The sequence below is a fragment of the Dipteris shenzhenensis genome, chromosome 18 (genome assembly GCF_047967505.1).
Source record: "Dipteris shenzhenensis isolate YYH24624 ecotype China chromosome 18, Dip_SZ_1.0, whole genome shotgun sequence".
Lineage (NCBI taxonomy): Eukaryota > Viridiplantae > Streptophyta > Polypodiopsida > Gleicheniales > Dipteridaceae > Dipteris > Dipteris shenzhenensis.
In genome coordinates, this window is record NC_141613.1 from 16,425,160 (window position 1) to 16,444,738 (window position 19,579).

Genomic DNA, 19,579 nt, shown 5'->3' on the forward strand with positions numbered 1-19,579 from the left:
GCTACGCAAAAGGCGCTTTGAATGCTCAAATCAAGATTTTAGCAACTATGCTTTTGACAGCAAACCAGCCAAATTCATGAGTCTGAATTTTGAAGGTGTCGAAAGAATCTCTGGTAGCTTTTGGAAATATTATCGGCTGCCAGTACGATCTACTCGGAAGGAGACATTTGGATTAGGGCCGAAGCCTACTCCTGGACGAATAGGAGGAAGACCTCTGAGGGAAGAGTTAATGGGAAAAGAAGCAAAGGTGGAGATCAAAGCGGAGGTCAAGGTGGCAGTGTTTGAAAGCAAGCAGTGTGCGTGGAGGGGGATAGAAATGTACGTAGGGGAAGGGTTTTGAAAACTCAGGAGTCGCGGTTCCAACGTACGCTCCTACCGGCAACAGCATCAACGGTGACAGCTGCATCCAAGGCAAGCATATCGTGAGTGGTGTGGAATGAAATTAGTTGAGAAGGATAAGGATGAATCAGTGACAGCGAATAGATAGAGCTTCATGGAGCCGAACAAAACCACCACAAGGAAGGAAGCGTGCAAGAGCAAGAGACAAACGCTCAAAAGTGTGGCCAAATCCTAAAGGTGACGGAACAATCTCGACTCACATTGCAATATTTCAGCTTCCACTAATCTTCCAAATACGCAGATTCCAAAGCTCCCTGCTAAAGATACTCATACAAGTCTCCTTCCATCGCAGCCTTCTGTAGACGCATAAACGATTGTATGTCCCTGTTTTATGAGCAGCCTTTCCATCCTCGAGCACCCTCGAGCACCTAACTATTTTATCAAAATTTTAAGGAAAAAAGCGAATGAGTAAAGTAATGGATATGAGACCCCACACAGGGTCTCCTAGGACCCGATCCTCCCTGCAATGTCAGGGGTGGTGATTGGAAGTTGAAGTCCAAAAAACACATGAATAAGGCGATACAATAATTGATTTCGTTGTAGTCTATATAATATTGTTACATAGACTACAACCATATGAATAAAGGTGTCGTCATCCTTCGATGTTGCATCCATCTTGGATTTCCTTGCTCCCTTGCATCGATAACATGCATCAAAAGAGAGGAATGTTGTAAGAATTCAGATCTCCCTTCGTCGTGACTTGCGGTTTCGTGGGCTCTCTAGGGCGTACTGGAACCAAATAGAGACTTTGCATAAACGATTTCTCATAGGGGAGTTAGAGGTGAAGGCACAAACACCAAACCCCATCTTGTTGGCTGAGACAGGTATGATACCTCTCGAAGGAGAGGCATTGTGCCAATTCATGGCATTCCTCAACAAAGTTGGAAAGATGGACACCAATAGGATACCACACAAAACAATGGAAGCTACACGAATTGCTAGATGGCACAGAGGGGCTAAAATGGATGGAATTATGGTTGACATCCCCAAAGATGCATGTGAAATCAGGGAGTTAGTGACGCAGAGAATGCTACAGAAGCTATGGCAAGAACTAGGAAAGTCTTAACATGCATGTGCCTAAAGCCCAGCGAATACATGCAGTACATGTGGACGTCCCTTGGTTGACAACAAGCATCTTCTGGACGATTACGAGCTCGAGGGCGGTAACAGACTTCTCTTTGTTGCTCAGTATATCAAGCATGGAGGCGATTAGATCCTTCCTTTTGTCGAGGCCACGCTTCAGCCGTCGTCCCACGATCGTCCCTCAATTTTTGCCAACTACCTTCTATCCACACAAGGCATGTAAATCTCTCTCAAGCTCTCCTTAACACCATAGCCATAGATCAAAATTTTGTCACAAGAAATTGTGTCGCAAAGGGGTCCTTTTCATTTCGAAGTCATCGCTCATGCCTCAAACTTTGATTTGCAAAACCACACATCTTCAAGAGGGCACCATCTGAAAGACTAGATTGGAGTGAGCGATCTCGATCTTTCTCTTTCCATTGATGTATCTCTTTCCATTAGAGGATAGTAGCATACACCAGATCTGCATTGCTTCATTCATATGTGTTTGGGAAATCCAAGACTTCTTTGTTAGCACAAATTTAGTTTTTGAACATGATGGATCCTAAATGAGGTTGAATATAGAGTCTGGCCATCGCAAAGTTTATTTCTTGGTCTTGTAGGTTTTTGGTAGACTGTCTCAATTTGCTAAAAGAAATGGGAGTTTTGGAAAGAGCAGCAATTTGCTAGGGGTGTTTCCTGCAGGGATTCAAGCTGATTGAAGTCTACTTTCCTTAAATGATTAGCGCTGAGGTTATTGATTGAAAGCTATCATTACGGCTAAGTTCCTTGGGATAGCTCCATTTTGGGGGACGAGGTTCCTTCTACACCAGTTCTTTGCATGTCAGATGCATCAACTGATTTTTCTCTCTTCATTATGCTCAAGGCAACAAAATTTCCAATGAATGTGAAACACATCTTATCTTTATTTCTTAGGGCTTCTGCCCAATGTGAACTACAACCGCATGCTCATTCTTGGCATCTGGCGCATCTGCGATGTGCACCAGCCTCTATAGAAACAAGTCCACAAACTAGCCCAACATACCATGCCCGCCTGCTTGCGCCACCACTAGTGGATTCGACTTTCTTCATCTATTGTGGTTCCTATCAATAAAATATGTCGCAATGCATCATGGGAGGTAGACGGTTTGTAATTCCCTTTGTGTTGCAGCAACAAAGATGATCGTCACAATAGAACACTGCAGAAAGATCTGCAGCAGCTGCTCTTGAGATCCAAGTGACAATCGGAGGAGAGATCACTATGATAGCAAAGGGAAAGATTGTGCGTGTTGACTGCCATTATGCATGTGTAATGACAATGCATTGTGCTCACCATTGTAGGACAACAACGTCATGTTTGGTGGACAGAGTAATTGTTTCTGAGTGGAGATCTCACCTCAAACTGCTTCACAAAAGCAATTGTTGTTGTTGTTGCGAGCCTATCCAATGCAGTCACCTCTCAATCATCACGTTGGATTTGTGAGACAGCACAAAACCATCTCGACTACTAGGGGCGGCCCTAAGATGATCCACAGGAGTCTAAATCTATGCTGGCCTCTGCTACCTAAAGACTGCGGCAAGGGTGTAGCCGAGGGGATAGAAAATGATGAAAACAAAGAGGATGGCTGCAAGGAAGGCTTCGATAAGGAAAAAAACGAAGAGAAAAGCTGAGAGGAAGGTGACAATCAGGCATTTCCAAACCTTAAGAGTGGCCATAAGAGGTACGAAAGCCCCATCTGACAGACAATTCTTGGCCAGAGAAAACCCGATTCTGCTCATATAGCCATTGTTCCACTCCGCATCTACATCATTGCCTATATTCCTAATTCTGCCCTACAACTCAAATTCTAGTCTTTCTGACCTCAACAATTGCAGTAAATCATGCATAATCCCAATTCTATGGCTACAAAGATGGGAAAGAAGCTCGACAAGTGCTAAGGCACGTTTAGACAATCCAATCGAGAAGAAACCAATTTGAGAGCTTCTTTTTCAAGAATAAAGCAAATAGAGAAAAGCAATCATAGTAAAAAATAACACAAAACTTAGACCATTCGATTTTTGGGAGATCAATGCTTAAGATCGTGACACTTGGTTCAAGGAGAGATCTCAAAACCAAAACATGCCTCTAGGCTACCTATCGTAATGATGAGTGTGCTTATTGCCAACAATTAAATGATGAGCGTGCTTTGAATGTTGTTAACTTTTTTACTTTAGCAGCTTAACAAGTAACCTGACCCGTCTATGACGGTGGGCTAGGGACCCGCTCCGCTGGGTCTTGTTGAGTCTCAAAGTTGCAATCATAGATACCTTTAATCAAATTTATGGTTCCATTTATAAATCCAAACTTTGAGGAATTTTAAGAAAATTTGTGAAAAACATATACATACATACCAATACACTTTTTTTTCGTGAAACCACTATATTTATATTAGAAAAAAGTTTTTCTCGAGACTATTCACTCACACACACACAAACACAAAGGCTTATGAATTATGGCCGCAGTAGTGCTAACCAATGTAGCAAGCGCCATCCCATAAAAGAACTGACCATGGCAACAACAACTATCGGCCACATCAACATCATCAGAGCTGGCATACAAATGCCATATCCAAAATCCAATTTGGCAATCATCAAGTGGCCTATAGCCAAAACAACAAACTAATTGAAGATAAGCATTTATGCTCTCAAAGCTCAACTGGATGCATAAACTCAAAGAGGGAAGCAAAGTATTTGAACAAATGGTAACTTTTTGCACAATGCAAGCAACAACAAATCAGAATGATGCAACCAAAGGAGAGAAAAGCAGATTCTCACAACTTCTAAGAATCATGCTACTGGATGATCGGTTCAAACAATGCCATCATAGATAGCCCTTTGATTGAACTCCGATCAAAGCACATAGCCCACAACACCTTGCCTCTACATGTCTTGCCAGTGGATCTTGTGTCACAAAGATTTGCATTTTGTATCACTCACGCCAATTCAGCTCCTATCGTCAGTGCCTCACAATCTTTTCACTACAACAAATCATACATCAAAATCACACACTCACGAATCATTTGAGCTCTAAGGTTGGACTCTCTCCATGCTCCACGTGGTAGTTTCAACCTCCACTCCATGGCAATTTCAACCTTCTCTCTCCTTAATATATGTATAGAAGACTTGGTGCTACTTCTTGAGACATTGTTACTAACCATAGATTGGAAATCCTTGCTTTGAGTATTAGAGAAGACATTTTGCATCGCCACAGGATCAATCTTCATCCACGTAGCTTTGTTATCTTTGCCTTGCATTCCATGCGAGTCCTCTTCATCAAAATCATCTACCTTTAGTCCTAGACAAAGGTGTAGAGAGAAGGGCCCTATTTATTGATGAAAGTTTTCCATGAACAAGGTTTCCACACTAATGGGATTAAAATAGTTCCGATATTAAAAAAGGTTTTCCTCCTATGCCCCAAACTTCCACATATTTGCATTCTTAGACATGGTTTCAAGGGACTTAAGGTTTCAATTTGATCTTCATAGTTTAAATTTGCCGAAGGAGATTTGATTCATGGAATCCTTGCATCCTACAATTTCTTCCTTTCCACTATGTAGTTTACTTGTCATTCTACTCTCTTCCAAATTAGTATTCTCAATATATGTGATGAATGGTAGGAATTTACTTTGGAATACCTTGCTGAATGGGTATCTTTGCAATTTGCACATCTAAATTGTACGGATGGCAATGAAAACATCATCCTAAGATTCATCAAGCAAGCTCTATGTATTCAAGCTTCTTATTGTGGATATTTTATAGACTTCATAATAAAGAAAGCTATGCAACACTTGTAATGTCTTGTGGACATTTCATGATAGATGTTGGATCTCATTGATGCCTATTTGGTCTCAAGTTGTAGTTGGCTACTTAACAGCCTCCATTTAAACATTGAGAGGGTTGAGGTAGGGAGTGCTTGAGCATGGCAAGGTGCTACCATGAATTTGGTCAGGATATTGTCAATCGAAGTAGGCATGAAGGGTTTAGGGTCACTTGGCAGCTCCGACAGCTTCCAATAAGCTAAACAACAACTGCTTTTACATACATAGGATCCACCTCTTAACCTCGCCCACTTCAATGATCTACATTGGAGAATTGGCTGCATTTGCTAATCTGTGCAACAACCACACCCATTTGGCTACCCAAAGAAATGGTTCCATAAACCTGTCCCTCTTTGTTGCATTCCAGTAACCCATGTTCTAAGGATGTATTGCCATTATCTCGTCACTTTTAATGGTGCAAGATGAATGGAATGTTGGCTTTTACGAAGGATGAGCACCTCGTCAGGGTCTACAGATGTCATCTTACATAAATTTGTAGCCTCACCATGGAACACACATTGGGATAGAACATCTAAGTGAGGCCGCTATCATTAAAAGAGGGTATTGTTCATGTGAGATTCGAGAGTGTAGCTAGCATGAACTTTTCGAAGAAACAGTGTTGGGCTCCATTTCCATGAGGGTCCTAATCAATAAGTACTTGGACAAAAACATATGCTCCATGTAGACTTTATAGAGGAAATTTACCCCAAAACAGCATCAAAGAACTGTCAACTCAAACAACAGCATCATCATGGAGACCAACTTTGACTCTTGCCAAGCATTATTGAGTTGGTTGGACGAATCCCATCATGGCTTTGCTTTGTTGTTGGAATCTCCTCTCATAAAGGTTGTGCATAGCGACAAACCTCAGCATTCACCATTGCAAGGAAACTTCGTATCAAACCATTTGCAGAAGAAATTGGAAGGCAAGGACCAGAACACACACGTGCGCGTGTGCGTGCACAGAGAGATAGAGAGAGAGAGAGAGAGAGAGAGAGAGAGAGAGAGAGAGAGAGTAGGTAGCAGGTTCACGCACCAAAATTACTTTCAAAGAATGTGGGAACCTACAATGAGTTGTTTGGTCAAGTTTTCTCATCAAAGTCTTGTAACTTCACCTATCGTAAGCATATGCATGCCTTGTTTTGTGGAGATGCATATTCAAATTCGGTTCAAAGTATCCCTTAAGAAGTGTGATGTGGAGAAAGCACAGTTACAGACAGAAGATCTACAAAATCTTACCTGAATCTCGACATCGTCCATGGTTTCTTTGATGGGTCTTTTAAGAAAAAAAAGAACATGAAAAGCGCATGTTGCAAGGAAGCCTTAATGTTAACTTCCTCTCCACCATGTTGAGGATGATTTGCTATTATGAGTTGTGCAGATGGGAAGCTGCAAGTATGTGAAGCTTTGCATCTGTGTCGATGGCTACCACAAGGAGAGAGAGAGAGAGAGAGAGAGAGAGAGAGAGAGAGAGAGAGAATCTTGGTGGGCTCAAAGAGGGGTGTGAGGTTACTAAGATTTGCGGAGGAGAGCATGAGCATGAATGGGGAGCAAAGAGAGAGTGTGTCTCTTGGTTGGCAAGGCACCTCATTCAAAATGGAGCTCCCTCCCTCCAACCTACATGTGGCATTGGCCTCTCATTATAGATATATGTTATAATATAATATAATAATATATTCTCTCTCTCTATCTATCTATATATATATATATAATTATTATATTATATTATATACAATGTATTATATATATAGATTTATAAAATATTACTTATAGTATATTATATATAATATGTATTATATACATAGATTTATAGAATATTACATATTATATAACATAATAGATAATATATCTCTTGTCTCTTCGCTCTCCTCTCTCTCTCTTCTTCTGCCCCCTTCTCTCTCTCTCTCTAGATATATATAGATATATATATATATATGGAACAAGGGCTTAGGCATCACGCCACATGTTCAAGCCAACTAAGCAATCAGCACCGCGAGAGTAAGCATTGGCTAGCCACATGTCAAGAGCGTGCCTTGCCACGTTATGCTCCAGCGAGTCAGTGTTTGTCCCGCTTTTGCCCCTCTACCCTGCCCAATGGTGCCATGTGGTGAACCTGCAATCTGCCCCTCTCTACCCTACCCTTTGCTCCTCCTCTTTCCCTCCTCCTCCCTCGAACCTCTAGAATTCTTCCCCAAACCTCCAAGGTGCTCCACGTGGCAGGTTTCGTATTTGTCTCCTTAAAGAGTAGTAAGATGTTGAAAATTGAAGGAGACACCAAAGAATAAAACTATTAGCACGGCTTATTTCTTCGCAAGCTCTACTAACCAGCGGTCACTTTTAGACATTTTCAATCAATGACATGCATGGAGGTCATGCCTTAGAGAATTAAGTGGAAGAGTCCATCCCGAAGTACTCAATATTCAAAAGAGAATATGTTGAGAGTGTGCATCAATGCAAAAGGGGTAAGCTATTATTTCTTCTCTACGAGGTCCTTCAACCATGAACTCTGTGCCAAAAGTAGCTTCAAGTTTAGAATTTGAACAGTTGCTTACCATTCGCATTGTGATTAACTTCCATGGGAACAAAATAGGCTGGGCTTAGTATTGAGAAAATAGAAGCATTTGTTGATGGCAAAGGCAATGGTAAGATGAAGAGCACAAATCTAAGAATCATAGTACACTTGTAGAGTAGCCATGGCCATGAAGATTCGTGATGTAATAAATGAGATATGTACATGATTGAATGTAAATTTCAACCATGATTGAATGTAAATTTCATCCAAGATTAAATGTAGATATCAAGATTGTTTATTTTAACATTAAAGTCCATGGAAATGGAATGAAGTATCGACCAATTAAAAGCAATTTTGTTGATGGCAAACTAAGATTCAATTATGGGGTAGCCGTGGCCATGAGATTCATGGTGTTGTACTAAGTGAGATGTCTAGTCAGATGTTTACCAATATTAATTGCAATTTGCAAGAAGAGCTTTAAAAACATGTGGGGGGTTTCAAAAAGTACGGATATGAATTTGGAGATTGGAGCAACTCAATAGAATGTGTAAGAAGAATATCAAGCTAGCTGTGTGCAGAGTAGTTTGGACTGATTCATAAGTTTGAGTAAAAGATAATTTTTTATGAGAGAAAGACTGCTAGGAGGAAAATAAAGGAGAGGAAGACATGAAAGCTTAAGGGGAGGTTCAGTGCATTTCTTTCATCAATGTCAAGGAAAGGAAAACAGAGGTAGGGTGAGAATATACTCACAAAGGTGCAAAAAACACAAGAACTAGAGAAAGAACAATACAATTAATGATTGGGTGATGAGTCGAGAGAGGAGTTAGAAGGGGACAACCCAAAGGATAGAAAACACATAGCTTGCTTGAGAGTGGTTAGAAAGAAGCCTCAACTTGAAAATGTTCAAGATGCATTTAGTCTAGCAGACAAAGAGTTTCATGAGGGCACAGAAGTAGATAATGTTACAAGTGGCAATCAGAAGGTTGATTGTGTGGAGGGACTGTTGTCTCTGTGCCAACATGGACTTAGGTAGAACAGAATGTGTGTGTAGAGTAGTGGAAAAGCTTCGCTTGTACTTGCATAAGGCTAGAAATAATCCCTCTTAGAAATCCAACTTATATGTTCTACATGCAAGTTCTACATACGATTCCTACATGCAACTCCTACATGTGAGTTCTACATGCAACTCCTACATGCGAGTCCTACATGCGAGTCCTACATGCCACTCCTACATGTGAGTTCTACATGCAAGTCCTACATGCCACTCCTACATGTGAGTATACATGCAACTCCTACATGCCACTCCTACATGCGAGTCCTACATGCAACTCGTATATGCGAGTCCTACATGCAACTCCTACATGCAACTCCTACATGCAAGTCCTACATGCAACTCCTACATGCAAGTTCTACATGCAACTTCTATATGCAAGTTCTACATGTAGAGAGAGAATGTCTTACAATTCCTACATGCAAAGAGAGAAGCTCTCCAACTTGTATAAATACCCCATAATGGAATGAAGCCCATACTCTTTGGGGCATTGTGTTGAGTTCTACTTTGTTATTCCAAGCAATTGTCTCAAGTGTCCATGCTTCCTTGCACTCCACGTCCAAAAGCATGTCCTAACCTTGCAACTCCTCCTCCCCTCTCCTCCAACCTTGCAACCCATCCTCTCCCTCTCCTCCTCCCTCCTCCTCCTCCCTTCTCCTCCTCCCTCTTCCTCCTCCTCCTCCCTCCTCCTCCTTCTCCTCTCTTCTCCTCCATGCTACAGCTCGATGCACAACTGCAACCAATATATCTCCACCAACAGCAGCTACCAAAGCCACAGGCAAGATCAGCACCAGAACCTGAGGAAAGATCAGCATCAGAGCCCGAGGCTACATCATCACTAGAACCGCCCATCGACGCCATGCCAGTTAATGAGCCACAAGGGGAGCTAGTGCCAGATCAATAGTATGACTATTGTACACAAGGGACTAAAATACCATTGGAACGACCTCCCCCCAGTACTATAGAATTATCGGGATGTACTTAGTGTCGCTAGTTTTTTGCCCCAAAAAAAAGTAGACTGCATGCACATTTAGACAATGCACAGTCAATGGTGACCACTCCTAGTAAAGCCAAAGAAACGTCTTTGTCTCAAGTTAACATAGCCACTACCAAGGTCACATCCAAGAGAGATACACCTCCAATCCCAAAGATCTACTCCTCACTAAGAGGCACTCAAGAGGGACCTATAAGAATATTCCACATGCTTCTTGATTCCCAAAATTATAACATCTTTATCATTTATGTATGTTCGTATAGAAACAAAATTGGGAATTCCTGATGGTAGCATTGCTCTACCTTCTGCATCACATTTCCATAATTGAATACCTTTTAGTGGCTTCCATTGACCTGATTTTGGATGCATCATATATTGAAACACTGGATCACCATCACGCATGAAAAACCAAAACTGCAATGGTTTTGAATGTCCCACCAAAGCATCTTTTCCTTTGCACAAGTACCCCTTGACAAATGTTTTGAAATCAAGAACCTCTTGAATTACAAATGGAGATGGACGTGAATTTTGGCATTCATTGAAGGATCACATCAAATGAGGAAATGTGAAAGTACAACTTGTTCTTAGTTTCTCTGAGTTGATAAATACATCTCTACCAATATCGTAGAATTCCCCTATGAGAAACAAGAAATACAATAACATAAAACTTGCTCGGCAAAGCTTACATAGAAGGTAGTCCTAGAAGCTAGTCTAGAGAAGGTGTGGATTCAAATGGTGTTGACAGAGGAAATGAAGACACCCCACAAATTCCAGACGAAATCAAAGATCCAACAACAACCACCAATGGTGGAACGTGGTCCACCAAGTTAGCTAGCAATAGATTTAGAAGTTAGTGAGCTCGCCCTTGTGTGGTCAGCAAAGCTCATACTGGTGGTAAGATAGATTTGAGAGAGTAGCATCAAGCTAGGGAGTCTGGATCAGTCGGAGGGTTCATAGAGCTTCTAGTCCAATTGAGACGAAGGGAAGGTGAGTTTGAGTCAGGAGTTGAGTGGAACTATTTACGGAATGTGCAACCACGAGCTATTTGTAAGAAAATAATACAACATCTATGCTCAACAGATAACAGGATCTCGTACACAAGAGAGAAAACCAGATAGTATGGAGAATCAAAAATTTGATTACTGTAGAACTGATACAATAGATGGCGCTGCCTCCCAACCGTGCGCTCCTGTGAAAGAAGCTTCAATGGCAAGCTGGAAACAATAGAGGATGGAGGCTAGATGCTAAGGAATTAGGACTGCTATAGCCAGTGATGAAATGGCCTTCACGGGCTTGCTCTTATATAGCCACCAGCCATAGTCGGGTAGGCTCAATTGGGTGACTGACCCAATCTGCCCAAAACGATCGACTGGGGTTCGATCTCGAAATAGGCCACCGACCACATGATAGAACCAATGTGCAAAACAGAGCAATTGACCTACGGACACCGTTCGGCCCACAGCCATTCAGGATCATCTGGGACTTCAAACAAGCCCCGCAACTCGACAATGGGCTACCCCAAAAAATGCTCCATCTACCGCCAATGCAGTCAGTCATGGGATGCCTTCCCACACTTTCATGTAGCCTAGTCAGTGGTGTGCCAACTCTATCTGAAGCCGTCCAGCCATCAGGCCACACATGGTCCCCATCTGGTGTAAACCAAGACCTACCGGATAACCAAGCTACTCAAATGCCTTCTCCTCATATGGGGGGCTTACAAGTAGAGTTAGCTAGTTCCCGCGTAGTTACACGAGAGTGGAGCATTGATATCTAACACCCCCCCTCAATGTCCACCTGCAAGTGAACTTATTTTTTCGGCCCAATGCCAAGTCGATGAAGATGCCTCTCCAGCAAGTCTTTTCCAAGAGCCTTCATGAAGATGTCCATAGCATTCTCTGTGGTCGGACAGTACACCAAGTCGACCTCTCCATCCATGATGAGCTCGCGTATAAAGTGATATTGAATCTCAATGTGTGTTGTGCAAGCATGGAACACCGAGTTCTTTGCAATCGCCATGCAACTCTGACTATCACATGATAACTGCGTAGGCTCATTCTACACTGCACCCATGTCCCCCAAAATCCTCCTCAACCATACTGCTTTGCAAGAAGTAAAGCATGCTGATTTGTACTCGGCCTCGGTAGAAGAAAGAGAAAGTGTGGGTTGCTTCTTGCTGACCCATGACACAGCTCCAGATCCAAGTGAGAAATAGTAACCGGTCACTGATCTCCTACTGTCCACGTCTCCTGCCCAATCCGAGTCACAGAGTCCAGTCAAGATGTTGCCCTTGGTATAGGTGATGCCATAATCAAGTGTGCCTTTGATGTATTTCAGCACCTACATCCCTATCCTCCAGTACACCAGTCGCAAAACTGGTGTCCGACCGCGTGTTGCATAGGTAAATCAAACTGCCCACAAGTCTTCTGTACTTCACTTCATCCACTGATGAATCCTCCTTTGAGAGCTTCACGTCAACCTCCATAGGGGTACCAACTGTCTTGCACTCAGCCATGCCAAATGCCTTCAGTATCTCTCTAGCATACTTCAGTTGTGAAATGAAGATCTGTTTCGGCTTCTACCAAACTTCAATCCCCAAATAGAAATGCATTAGTCCGAGGTCTGTCATTTCAAACTCTCTTCCTAGCAAATGCTTTGTCTATGAGATCTTCTCTTCATGGTTCCCTGTTATGACAAGGTCGTCGACATAAAGGACCACGATCATACACTTGCCTCCTTCTCTGAAGATATACAAATTTGCATCAGATGGACTCCTCTTGAACCCGTTTTGTAGAAAGTAGGCATCAATTCACTGGTACCATGCTCGTGGGGCTTGTTTCAGGCCGTAAAGTGCCTTTTTCAGTTTGTAGACTTTATCTTCTAAATCGGGGATCTCAAAACCTAGTGGTTGTTCCACATATACCTCCTCCTTGAGATCTCCATTCAGAAAAGTAGATTTTACATCCAAACACGGGCCAACTTCCCTGGGCAGCTAAAGCCAAAACACTGCGAATTGTGGTTAATCAAGCTGTAGGAGCAAAAGTATCCTGATAATCAAAACCATGTACCTATGCAAATCCTTTTGTTATGAGTTGAGCCTTGTACTTATCCAACGTGCTGTCGAACTTGTACTTGGTCTTGTACACCCACTTGGTTTCGATTACCTTGCATTTTGGTGGTCGGTCCATAAAGTCCCAAGTGTTGTTCTTCATTATGGAGCCACACTCCGACTGCATAGCCTCCATCCACCTATCATCACCCTGTGCCTCTTCAAGACACTTAGGTTCATCAGCACGGATCACCGCTGTCATCAAAGCATAGTTGACCAAGTGTTCCTGCGCCCTTCTTTGCTCCTCTAATCTCTTGGACCGATGGTATTCGGATGGTTCCTCCTCATGGCTAGAGGTTCTCTGCTATCTAAAAGCTGCTTTACCCACTTCGAGAATGGCCGTTGCCATTATGGTTCTGTAGACTCTTCTTCATCTTCTTTGTCTTGAATCCTCCCAAGCACAGTTGGGGGAGTTCGATTTGCTATTGGTGGTGGTATTGGATGGATATCCTGGTCTTGGTTGTCTGGGAAGGAAGCATCCTCCTCTAATTGATGCAGCTGTTCTGAGAAGACCACATCACAACTCACAATTACCATCTTGGTAATAGGGTTTTAGAGATGGTAACCCTTCGCCTCTTCACTGTAGCCCAAGAAAATACACTTCTGGCTCTTCGGTTCCCATTTGGTCCTAGTAGCATCAAGGACATGCACAAAACAATCACATCCAAAAACTCTGAAATGTGCAGCTGAAGGTTTCTTACCAAAAAAAGGCTTGCAGTGGAGTCATCCCATTCACAACATTTGTGTAGCTACGATTGAGGATGTAAACTACAATGTTATATGCTTTAGCCAAGAAAGTCTTTGGCAAATCTTTCCCTTTTATCATACTCTAGCCCATTTCGTAGATGACGCTTATCTTGCATTCTGCTACTCCATTTTGCTATGATGTATGTGGCGGGGGCTTTTGCCTCTTGATCCCGTGACTTTTGCAGTAACTCTCGAATTCAGTCGATGTGAACTCTCCACCTCTGTCTGATCTCAACTTCTTCACCTTCCTCCCTGATTCCTTCTCGACCATTACATGCCATTCCTTGAACCTACTAAAAGCCTCATCTTTAGTCTTCAGAAAGTATATCCATATCATTTTACTATAGTCGTCGATCAGCGTCATGAAGTAGTAGGAACCACCCAAAGCTTCCATCTCCATCTTTCTGCAGAGGTCCGTGTGAACGAGCTCTAGAGGAGCCTTTGCCCTGCTGGCCTCTTTAGGAAAGGGATGCCAATGCTGCTTGCCCATCATGCAAGCTTCACATACATTGGGCAGATCTGAAATTTCTGGTAGGTCTGCAATCATTTCACTTTTATTCATCTCCTTCGAAGAACTAAGGTTTAGATGACCAAACCTCTCATTAGTGTTCTTCACATCCGCTTGAGCACTGAAAGCTGAGATGATCCAAGGTTCATCTGCAGGTACATGAATTACCTCTGTGCAAATCTCCTCAATTGCTATGAAGAGCTCTACTGGTACTACCTATGCGCTATTGTTGACTCTTTTTTTACTTCGTTCTTCTCATCTGCAATCTTCTTTCGGCACTCATTCTGCTTGTGACCTGCCTTGTTGCAATAGAAGCACTTGATCTTCTTCTTTCTCTTTTTATCATCAGAAGAAGATGGGTTACCAGAGTCCTTACCCTTACCTTTCTTTGATCCGGTCTAGAACGCCGAATCTTCTCCAGTCCTCATCTTTTGACGCATCTTCTCCTCCAGAAGCATTGCACTGAAATCCTCAAAGTTGAGGGGCAGATTTCTATTCTGCGTATTCAGCGTAGTAACAAGACCGTCGTAATTTGGTGGGAGAATCCGTATGCACCTTCGTGCTAGATTCTCGTTGGTGATGGTGATGCCAATCGCAATCATCTGATCGCGCAGATTCTTCACCCTGGTGATGAACTTCTCTGCCGCTTCAGACGTAGATAACTTCTCGTTCGTGAGTTGAGTCTCCAGATTCTAAATCTGCATCTGATTCATGGGCTCGTACTGATTTTTCAAGACTGTCCATGCCTCCTTTGCTGTGGTGACATGTTGAATTAACGCCATGATGGAATCACTTACACTGCAGACAATAGAACATAGCGCATCTGCATTTCTTCTTGTCCACACGATAATCTCATCCGTAGTTGGTACTATCTGTTGTCCTACATTGGTTGGATCCGGTCGGCCTCACGTCCACCCCAGCAGTAGTGTCCCAAAACTCATATGCACTTAGGATGGTCTTCATCTTGAACTTCCAGAGAGGATAGTTATAGCCGTCCAACTTTTTGCTTTCACCGAACGGTGGGATTCGCAGTCTTGCGGGCTGGGCCATCTCTCACAATCTGCTCGCAAACCAAAACACACTACCAAATCTTCTTGCTAGAGTCCAGGCTCTGATACCATGTAAGAAAATAATACGTCTGTGCTCAACAGATAACAGGATCTCATACACAAGAGAGAAAACCATATAGTATGGAGAATCAAAAATTTGATTACTATAGAACTGATACAATAGATGGTGTTGCCTCCCAACCATGCGCTCCTATGAAAGAAGCTTCGATGGCAAGCTGGAAATAGTAGAGGATGGAGTCTATATGCTAAGGAATCAGGGTTGCTATAGCAAGTGATGAAATGGGCTTCACAAGCTCGCTCTTATATAGCCACCAGTCGGTTAGGCTCAATTGGGTGACTGACCCAGTCTGCCCAAAATGGTCGACTGGGGGTCGGTCTCGAAATAGGCCACCGACCACATGATAGAACCAATGCACAAAACAGAGCAACTGTCCTATGGTCATCGTTCGGCCCATAGCCATTCGGGATCATCTGGGACTCCAAACGGGCCCCGTAACTCGAGAGTGGGCTGCCCTGGGAAATGCTCCATCTACCCTCAATGCGGTCAGTAGCCTAGTCGGTGGTGTGCCAACTCTATTTGAAGCCGTCCAACCGAGCTACTCAAGTGCCTTCTCCTCATATGGGGGGCTTACAAGTAGAGTTAGCTAGTTCCTGCATAGTTACACAAGAGTAGAGCATTGATATCTAACACTATTGTAATGAGTAGATTGCTTTTATAATATATTTGGCATTGGTTTTCTTCTCTTGTCTCTTTCTCTCCCAATTGAGTACTCTGTACCTATCTTCATACAGTTTGCCTACTCGTTGTGCCACCTTGTGTTAGTTACTCTGAAGTCTATTTTTGCATATTTTTGTATTGACTTACAACCCTGTACAACAACCCACATATTGCAAGAAAGAGATCTTTATCTACAAGCATGCTTGCACCGAGCCTAGCTACGAGTAGTTAGCTAGTTAACTCAAAAGATCATCAACATTGGGTGATCCTACTGGGAAGTGACACACTGAAATGTTGAGTGGGGAATTGACCTGATTGAGAATAGACATCCATAGGATTGAGTGCACGATTTCCACTAGAAGAACTCTATGTTGACCCAAGCCGAGATATAGTCGATACTCAGTTTAGCAAACTACTGCAAAAAGTTTCTCTCAAGATAGTCTGAGGCTCTCATCATCTTGCAAACTTGTTTGATGACCGGTGTCTGGAGTAAGGAGTTCTCCTAAGAATCTCTTCATCTCATTCGATTGTTACAAGAATGTCTGAGACACATGCTCTTAGTGAGGAGAGAAAGGTATGTGGCAAGACAAGAGGAATAACTACAAAGAGGTTGTAGAGGCTGGTAGAATATGGGAGACCAGGAAGCTACAATAAATTCAAAGCCAGTATGAGATGACCAATGGCATTGGGAAGAGGATCTAGGGATCCCCTACGATGAGGAAATCAGATAGACAAGACTCAGCCACGTGCACAGAAGAGTTGTTCTAGGATAACATATGGACACTAGAAGTGAGCCAATTCTACATATCGTCCGAGATGGCCTGGACCTTTCAATAGAGAGGAAGCTTTCAGGTCTTGGCAAGAAGATTTTGAGCAATTGTCGATGAAGAGTCTCCATTCTAAAGAGTCCTATAGGTCATAACGTAGATCGAGCTATTCTCCAAGCCAACACCATAAATCTAGCTATGAGACTAGACACATTCCTAGCCAGGAAGAACAATAGAGGTCCACACGTGTCAAAGGCAAAAGAATAGGAGACTAAACATAGTCATAGCCAAGATTCTAATCAAGACTCAAAGCATAGTCATAAAAGTGGGGTGTGATGATGTTAGCCTCGCTGTTGGGACAAGGGACAATCAATCCTTCTCCACCATCAAGGAACCAAACACCAAGTATTGCACCAATAGAGGGATGCCTCCATATGCATCATTAAAAGCCAAGGCTGGCAATACAAAAGGTTCATGGCTATGAGGTGGATGCCAGCTTCTTTATCAGTAAAAGGACACCACCACAACCATAACCATATGGGGAATGCCACCATGAAGATGATGACAAAGCTAAGGAAGCATTAAAGAAAATCAAGTTGCCTACTATTAAGGTTAAACTAGCTACTCCAATCAAAGGCAAGTTTCAAGATTGTAACAGAACAAAAGACAAGATCCTTACAATCACTTGCAAAGTTTTGTGTGAGTTTGCCATATAAATGGCGCAGTGACAAAGAAGGAATACATAAACTAGTCTCCTTGTATACTTTCTAAGACAACCAAATTTCTTTGGTTATTTCAAGGACTAGTAGCAAATGTCCAAAGCTTTCTTAAAAGATTCCGATAAGAGATCAATGAAGAGGATGTCTGCACTAAACTTAGTGACCTGAAGTAAAAGGAACACGAATCTATTCAAGATTTTGTACTCAGATAGACAGCTCCAATCAATCAACTCAATACAACTCCATATGACAAGTCACTACGAGCTTGGTTGAGTACAAGATGTACTCAAATTGATCTTCAATCCTCAGAAATTGTCAATCCAACAAGACATATGAAGACTTGTTGAATTGAGTTATTGCAATGGAGAAAAGTGCACCCTCCAAGGAGAAGCCCAAAAAGAAAATTAAAGGAAGTAAGGATACCTTGACTAAACTTGACAAGTTGAAGTGAGTTGTGAAAAAATCCTTAAAGGAAATGGGATACCAAGAGAAGTTGAGTCAGGAAGAGAAAATGGTATAACAAGTTCTTCAAGAAGGGGCATATAGAAGATGGCTACAATAGAGCAAGATACTATGGGATTTGTTCCAAATATGGACATGATGAGTCTACTTGCTAGTATGCTAAAAAGAAGATGCTAGAACTGAATTAGCTTAAGCCAAAGTCTAAGAATAAGGACGCACGACAGCCAAAACATGAGCAAGGCAAGGTTAAAGGAAAAATGTGAAAGATAAGAATCAAGGACCTTCAAAGATATGCAGTTACTTTTGCAATGGTAAGCATACCAAGGTTGAATGCCCTTTGTGGTAGTAACATTTGAAGCTACTTCAAATAAGAGAGAAAGGCGAGACACCAACCCTAGATGCCAAGCAATCTTAGATGAAATTATGAGTTCAATAGTAGATACCCATGCAATAACTTGTTCACAACAGCATGTCACTAATGAGGATGGATTAGCCTCTCCTACGGGTGACCTCAATTAGAAGGAACAAAAGAAGATTGCCTCCCAAATCACTCAAAACTAAAGGGCAAAGCTCTATTTGTGGACTGACCTCCTTATTTGTTACAAAAATTGGAATTAGACATGATCACAAATTCATGATTTATGAAAACCATAGAAACCAAGAACAAGGAAACAAGTGGGAGAGAGAAGACAAAGAGAGAGTGACATTGCATGGGGTCTAATCTACCCCCCCTAGATGGTGGCTATTGCTTGCCATCTAGAGTATTTATAATTGTAATTCCAAAAAGCAAAGAGCCAATAATAGTACATCCAAAATCAACCCTTTGTCCATAATTAGAGGGATTGCTCAACATAGCTCCACGAGCTTAAAATATCACAAGGCTTAATATGTCCTCATCCAGAATTGATTAAAATAAATTAGCCCACGGCTTAAAATTCATTACTTTACAATATGGCCAATGGCCTTTGACAGCCATTAGAAACTTCAATCAATCCACATCACCTTCACCATCTCTGTTCCTTGTTATCCAACTCATCATATGTACTCAAGCCACCAATTGTGTTAGTTGTTACAATCAATTGATGAATCATCACACCAACTAATCCCAACACAATTGTACACTTGATATATAGACATCAAAATACACACCTTGCAACCAATTGTAAGTACACCAGTAACACTAGTGACATTAGTATTAACATGGAATCACCCACAATACTAACCATCTAGCCTGGCAAAAACACAGGTAGTTAGGCATCCCTAACTAAACCCCACAAAGCATCCGCTAGAATCCCCGCCGCGTCTGATGCGCTCCTATGGAATGCTTTGCCATAGTCACACTTGACTAAAATAAAATAATTTCCATAGTAAGAAATATCATAAATACAATTCCGTAACAATACTTGAGTTACTTGCCACTAGTAGATAACTTGGTAGAGGCTTCTATAAATCACTCTCAAGACACATCCAGTTCTAAAGGAGACTTGAGTCCTAAAATGACAAAAGCATGGCAAATTTTTCAGCAAATGAAGGTCACTCTTACAATAGCAGAGTTGCACAAAATTGCACCTTATTGCAGAGACTTTCTATTGCCACAAATTCAAGGT

The 19,579-nt window shown here is 42.1% G+C and overlaps 1 protein-coding gene across 1 annotated transcript in view; it reads right to left on the reverse strand.

The window, feature by feature from the left end:
* LOC147890866 (large ribosomal subunit protein uL18c-like) overlaps nt 1–680 on the reverse strand; it is a 42,808-nt gene extending 42,128 nt beyond the window's left edge. The window contains exons 1-2 of the mRNA XM_087389908.1: nt 600–680; nt 323–400 (exon numbers count right to left, since the gene is read on the reverse strand). The gene's annotated coding sequence lies outside the window, so the exon portion shown is untranslated. The remainder of the gene's footprint in view (nt 1–322; nt 401–599) is intronic.
* Between the last annotated feature and the right edge of the window lie 18,899 nt (nt 681–19,579).